General features: G+C 28.0%; 1 long non-coding RNA gene across 1 annotated transcript; it reads left to right on the forward strand.

Moving 5' to 3' along the window:
• Positions 1 to 3,306: 3,306 nt before the first annotated feature.
• On the forward strand, positions 3,307 to 5,548 carry LOC111900200 (uncharacterized). Its single transcript, XR_002853147.3, has 2 exons — positions 3,307 to 3,611; positions 5,101 to 5,548. It is a non-coding gene; the product is annotated as an uncharacterized LOC111900200 (long non-coding RNA).
• The last annotated feature ends 2,691 nt before the right edge of the window (positions 5,549 to 8,239 follow it).

Genomic DNA, 8,239 nt, shown 5'->3' on the forward strand with positions numbered 1-8,239 from the left:
GGTTGATTAGAACAAAATGTTAAATATGAAGGATTAAACGGAAAATTAATATGAATTTGAAATTTAAAATAAGTGAAAATTATTTGAAAAATAATTAAAAAATAAATAAATATACATGCAAAAAATCAAAAAACTAAAATTAAGTATTTAGTTGTGAGACTCATGTTCTAAATGGGTTAATTATAATAAAAATGTTAAGACCAAATGTTTAAACTGTAATTTATTAAAAATTAAAATTGAAGTTTGAAATTTGAAATTATTATAGTTATTATATATTTAATTTATGGAAACTAAATTAAAGATCTAATTTAAAGTTAAAAGCATCGTCGGTAATGCCTTCATTTATCGTAGTGACAAGTCAATGAATCATGAGATGCACACTAGTTTCACATTAAAAATCTAAATATTAATAAATTATCACTAATATCCAAGGTTCTAAAAAGCTCGCCATGACTCTACCATGACACGTCATGGCTCCAAAGCTTGTATGTGCCGCCAAGCTTTACTAAAACGCCGCATTGACACATATATGTGTATAAAAATAAATAATAGTTGAAAATACATATAAAAATATGAATTATATACAAAATTGTCGCCTTAAGTCACGTCTTACAAACGACGTGACTCACCAAGGCTCGGAAAAGCTTGAGGCTTGACATTGCCGCCAAGTCACACCTTACGTTATTTAGAACCATGCTAATATCCAATAAAATCCATAATTTTGACTTATGACCTTAATATTATAACTTAATTAACGTCTGAATCGCATTATCATTATCATTTAAAAAGCTTCCATTAGTGGAGCTTTTATGCCAATAAAAATGCAAAACTTAAATCCATAATAAATGAGACATAGAAAGTGATATATTATTTTACTCTGCTATTAGACTACACATTGCTCTTCTAATACCATTGAACCTCCATCTCAGTGCCTTACACCAACCCATACACTCGAGGTCATGGAATCAGTACAATGAAACTAAGCAACTACATTCTTTTAAAAAATAACACACTTACATTTTATAGAATTTTGCTGATATTGAATTTGTATGTGTTTGAATACAGTTTTCGAGAAATACTAAATTGAGGTTTGGGCGAAAGTTCAATCTTTTATACAGACATAAATTCCCAAAACAGGCTCACAACTAAATATCTAATGAAAATGTGATCCTTTGTTTACATCTCGTTGTCACAAAGAGAAATAAAGTTCATCATCTTCAAATAAATCTCAATGTCCATGATTGGAAAACTCTAATGGTAAAGATTTGGCCAAAACAAGTAATTAAAACTTACGAAACTTGATAGATGATTGAATTTCTTTGATATTGGCTCATCTGTTCATTTGATCAAATGGTGTTCTATGTTTCAACAATTAATTGAGGCTACCAACAACTAAGTAAATATATCTATTGTGAATTAAATGGCACATGTTTTAATGCATCATATGTCCCCAATTAACTTCTTCCTATAAATTTGCAATGCTTGAACAATTTGCTCAATATACTTCCATTGTATAGACCATCAGTAAATTACAAAGTATGGCGTCCATCAAGCTATATGATGTTGTTATGATCATACTCGCCATTCTTGGTAATATTTATATGATATATAATAAAAATTGTTGACTAGGCTTGGTCATAATTCATTACGTCGACTTACCATTAAAACTGCAAATTTTTGTTTTCTTATGATTCTTAATTGATTTGTTAATCGATGTTATTCGGCTCACATATTATTTTGGGACACATATGATCAATGGTGAAGTGTGTCAAGCCACATGGAATTTTTTTTTTTGTAAAAAGATAATATGCGAAGTTTTATGTGTCACACCCCCGAACCAGGACGACGGAAACATCAGGGGGCGGATGATGTCATTGTATAGTATCATAAAAGTTGAATTATAATTGAAACATAGCAACCCAAAGAAGATCCATTAAGAATACAAATTTCAACATTTACATAATGTGTTTGTTCAAAAATTACACAACGTATGACTGAAAAATAAAACTTCCATGATGCAACAACTCCTGTACTCAACATGTTTAGGATACCTGGTTCCCTGAGAATATAAGTGATTTTGAAAACGTCAACAATAAATATTGGTGAGTTCATAAGCATTTTTGTATGAAAAAGGTTTGTAACTGCTTGTTTAAAATGGTTTTTTTGCTTCCATAAAATCCGATATCTTCTATAAAATAACTTGTAAGTCTTATAACCAAGACTAAAATGCATGTATGCAGAAAACTGTAGTCTTAAACCCCAAGACCAGAAGTGTAGCAATAGTGTATTGAAAAGTAGTTGTAGTTTTATTTTTATAAAACCGGTGAAGTGTGAGCTTCCCGTAAACCAAGATAGTATTTTTAATCCCTAAGTGAGTTATTATAACCATGCTTGATATGACTGTTATGCATCTACGATGTTCTTCGGGCGTCGGAATTGGTAGATATTTGTCACTCTAGACTGGCTCGTCTAGCTGTAACGAACAACTTTGGTGTGGGGTTGTCATTCCATATAGATCTATACACAACTGTCCCGCTCTCCCTCCAGGAGACTCTGGTTATGAAACATGACTTAAAATGTACGCTAGGTTGGTACAGTGAAGAGAATGTCTCACTAGAACATTAACATATTTACGTGATCTACGACTCCCTTTTTCTTGTATAATGAAATAATCGAACTATTGAAATTTATGACATGTGTTTTATGATACCCAACTATACCGTTTATAGTTTGCCTTGTATTCTTTTATATAATCTATTTAGATAAACTTCATATAAATATCAAGTTGTAAATCTTGTCTGGTGGTAATATATGTTGTTAAAACATAATATTCTTGGGTTTTAACCCACCAAAACCGTGATGAGTAAAAATATGATCGTATTTACTAGAAAAGCTATTTTTTGTTGTAAAAATCTCCAAAAATTTGTAGTTTGTACATCTTATATTTTTCAGGTTGACACTTGTAACACCAAATAGGTTATATTTGTATTGTTTTTGCATGTCAACTTCATATGAACGAAATTTATGCAAAAAGAATGATATCTCTATTTTTATACAAATGGTACATCATATTCAAATAATTAAGTTGAAACATACTATTACCCATAAGGTAAACATATTTTGGTTGTAAAATCTTTATATGTCATGATATATATATATATATATATATATATATATATATATATATATATATATATATATATATATATATATATATATATATATATATATATATATATATATATATATATATATATAAAAGCCCTTTTATTTTGGTGCCTTCTATATGAAATGCATAGGGTTCCGGTTCCTCCACGTACCCCATTCCCGAAACGACATAACGTAGGGAAATGTCGATTAAATCTACCTGATCATCCCATCACGCTAACACACACCTGTTACAAATCCAATTACTCCTCCATTATACGCCTCTCCGAACACACGCATCGGTTCCTGATTAACAAAAATCCAAGTATATCTTCCACAAAACGGATTGCAATTATTAACCGACGAACACACAATTTCCCAAATTCTTCACCGCAAATATTCAGAATACCAAGTCAAATAAGAACGACATCATTCACCCTTAGGCCATCATCATCTTCCCACTGGTATGTTTTCTACATTAACCCTAATATGATTTCAATTATTTCCTACTTTTTACCGTCAATCTGTCGATGTATTTTATTCTCCTGTTAAAATCTATTTGACTGTTGTGTTTCCTCCGATCTCCATTTGGTGAAATATCCGTTCAGGTATTATTTTGATTCTCGAGAGTTTACATGTTTTTCAGTTGTAATTATCATGAACGACTGCAATAAGGGAAAATATTGCTCAGAATTTGTTCCATTGGTTGCTTTTACATTGTATACCCTTGAGATTCATATATATAAAAGTGCAGAATTTTTACCAAAAATGCATATCATATTGCATTATTTTTTTCCCTTTTTGTTTTCAATCGTGAAAAGTGGAATTGAAATTCCTTCAAACAAATATATGAGAGATTACATTCCATATATCTTGATATCCACATTAATTTCAAATTATGTGGTCTATTTAAATCCTCCCACTTTTGACAGCATTCAAGAAGGAAAATAAGTAATCATATTGTAGAAATTACTGCAGTTTTCCTCAAATGCCTGAAAATTTTCTAGCAGACAAAGAATTTGAATTTAGTAGTAGGTAAATAACATGAAAATTTTACTTAGATGATAAAGTTTTAATTTTTGATACAAGATTCTTAGCTATATTTAGAGAACTATTAGGAAATCTCATCTATCTACCACTATCATATTTAAAAGTAAATAACTTGAAGAAAATATCATATTTGACGACTATTCTCTTGTTTTCCCGACTAGAAGCGAGGGTTTAGGTTTCATAATTCTGCAATTTAATTTTCATAGCTAGGTAACGTTATTTTATTATTATGCAAAAAGAAATAAAAAAATTATACTTCACCATATAGTTTCGTTTGTTGGATTTGTTTAGTATTTGAAATATTTATTTTATAAGTCTTTAAAAGTTTTTTTTTTGGTTTTCCGGTTGGGTTTCATTTTGAAATGCCTATGGAAGAAAATGGTAAACAAAAGAAATGTATATTTGCTTGTGATTCTGGATGAAGTTTGGCTGTGTTTGGGTTTACCAAATACATATATGACCTATATTTACCAAAATGTAATACATTTGTTGAACAATGAGGATTTGGTGATGGTATGTAAGTGGTGGTGGGCAAACTACCCGGATGAAACTTTTTTTCATATTCTAAATACTAAGTAACATGCATTTCTTTTTTTCACCATTTACTAATGAATGGATTTAGAGATCATATGTTTGACAACCACCTTTTCTCAAGTTTCTATTAATTAAATATGCTACTCACAATGCACTGCTTTTGGTATGTAATTAGTTATACATATTCTGGTTGGTAACTATGACATAATCGAAGATGTACAAAAGAATACAAGAACTGACCTGAAGTTTGATTTTTTTTTTTCGTTTATTTTCCTTGCTATGAACTTTCCAGTTTATGCTTTAATTGAATTAGCAGGTTTGTCTTTCTTTTTACTTTTTTTTCCTTTACTTTTTTTTTTTTCTTTTCAGTGTTCATGATTTCTAAAACCCAAACTTTGGGTTTTAAAACTGATTCGACTATGTCATAGTTGTGAAGTTGAAGAGAAGTAAAGTGGTTGACTTTTTTCCTTTATCTTATAATAATGATAATATAATGAAAATTGATGATATAGTTGAATCTCCTATTTGGAATGACAATCTTCTGAGCTGAATTTTTGTTAATTTTTTGGTTAAATCCAATACACAAGATGCTGATGGCTGATGTTCATACAAAGCAAAATTACTGAAGAAAATATTCAATGGATCATGATAGCAAGTAAAATCTTGATCAATTCCGAAAAAAAAAAAAATAGTAATAACATGCCCAATAAAGAAAATGTAAGATGTATGAATTTTTTTGGTTTCTGTTGGCATTTTTATGTAACATTGATGACAACTTTTTAATTATTAATTAAAGTGTTTTTGACCAGTATAATAACTTTTAGAATGTGATTTCACTGATTTGTATGTTCTTTCTTTTGATGATTTAAAATGTATATATATTTGTTGATTATAACAATGTACTTCCATTTTCATCTTCTTATTAATGTATTGTACATTGAAAGTCCATAATTTATAGCATTGTACTTTCATTTTTTTTTAGCTATTAGCATAATTGTAATGATTATTAAAAAATAATTTTTTTCCGTACACAACAATTTATGTTTTGTAGAGTTGTACAATATAACAATTTAAAACACATATTGTTATGTATACACTAAAACTGTTGTGGACAAATCAGTTCCTTTAACATAATATATTATAGACAATGGTACATGAGATACCAAAATTACCCTCTGTGGGCCGTGCTGAGCACGTGCCTCAAACATAACTAATATATATATATATATATATATATATATATATATATATATATCGGGGTGAAGAATTGCATGAGGAAAAACAAAAGAATTATTAAATTGATTAAATAGAAACAAATGTAAATTTATGAAGCTAGAAAGGTTAAACTTATAACTTACTGAAATAGATTTACTAAACGAAAATAATTATTAAATTCGAAGGGCCAAGAATGTAACATCCATAAAAGTACTTAATATTCTTGGGTTTTAACCCACCAAAACTGTGATGAGTAAAAATATGATCATATTTACTAGAAAAACTATTTTTTGTTGTAAAAATCTCCAAAAATTTGTAGTTTGTACATCTTATATTTTTCAGATTGACACTTGTAACACCAAATAGGTTATATTTGTATTGTTTTTGCATGTGAACTTCATATGAACTAAATTTATGCAAAAAGAATGATATCTCTATTTTTATACAAATGGTACATCATATTCAAATAATTAAGTTGAAACATGCTATTACCCATAAGGTAAACATATTTTGGTTGTAAAATTTTTATATGTCGTGATATATATATATATATATATATATATATATATATATATATATATATATATATATATATATATATATATATATATATATGTATATATATATATGTATATATATATATATATATATATATATATATATATATATATATATAGGTGGGTTCAATTGAGAAAATAAAAAAGGTTGAGAATGAGGGAATCATTCTCAGCCACTCATTTAATCTAAGCATAAAAGACACGGTGACAAACTTGTAAATATCATAATAACCTTCAATCTCAAATACATAACTATAGAGAATTCGATAACTGTTCGTTCATCATCAAAAATTTTCCTCGAACCTTCAATTATCATCCAGATTTCTTCAACTAAACCATAATTTCTTCGTTGTTCATGAAATTGGAATCGGAGTTCTGGACTCGCAGTCACAGTCGACATTGAGGGACTTAGAATCGGTAATCACAGGTTCCCAATCGGATTTTCGGAAATCAAAATCAAATTGAGAAATCGATCCGAGATAGGATGTCGCATCTGAAGTCGAAATCGGAAGTATATGATGATTTGGAATTGATAACTTGATGTTTTTAACATTTTTAAAATAGTTTACTTGTTTGTACTCCAACTGTTTGATGAAATGCATAAACTAAATTAGTACGTTATATTCACATATGAATATGTTTTCTCACCTGAATCAGTATATGATTATTAAAAACACAAAACAAATATGCAAGTCTGTATGTTATTCATATGTGAATAACATATAAAAATTATATATATTTGTCAAAATACCTTCAATATTCATAAGTGAATATACCTTGTAATATTCATATGTGAATATACTGCGTAATATTAATAAGTGAATATATCATCTAATATTCACAAGTGAATATACTCTGTAATATTCACATGTGATATACAATTTAATACTATGTAATATTCACATATGAAATATCATTTAATACTTATAAGTGAATATACCATCTAATATTTACAAGTAAATATACTATGTTAATATTCACAAGTAAATTCATCGTCCAATATCAAAATATGAATATACTATGTTTATTATATGCTATATTCATATATGAATGATACTTAGATTGTAAAAAAAAATCATACTTCTTATTCATAAGGGAATAACGAATGTACTGTAATAAAACCTGATGCATTGTTATTCATTTATGAATAACAATAGCTGAAAATATAAAAAAAATAAATTTGTTATTTTATCTTAAAACTATATCAATATGGATGTCTATTTGTAGAGAATAAAAAATCATGAATTTTGGTATATTTAAAATCATTTTTTGATAAAAATTTAAAAAAAAATGAAAAAAAAAAATGAAAAAAACTATGCTTTTGTATATATATATTAAGGTAATGATTAGCATAGCTTAAGGAAATATGGTATGTTGGAAAACACATGTGCATTCGTTTCCCATTTCCTCCTGTACGTTGGAGGCTTTTGCGGCAAAAATAAATGATTGGCTGAGAATGATTCCACCATTCTCAACATTTTTTTTTTCTTTTATATATATATATATATATATATATATATATATATATATATATATATATATATATATATATTATATATATATAAAGAAACCCTATGATTTAAAAATTAAGCAAAATGGGAAAGGTGGATTAATGTGGAATAAGTGTGGGATTTTTTTGGATTTTTCTTGGATTTTCGTCTGTTTTTTCTTGATTTTAAGCTGCCGGGTCGGGTCCTAATGGATGGACATATGGTTCATGAATATGACAATGTGCC

This window comes from Lactuca sativa, chromosome 1, assembly GCF_002870075.4.
Source record: "Lactuca sativa cultivar Salinas chromosome 1, Lsat_Salinas_v11, whole genome shotgun sequence".
NCBI classification, from domain to species: Eukaryota; Viridiplantae; Streptophyta; class Magnoliopsida; order Asterales; family Asteraceae; genus Lactuca; species Lactuca sativa.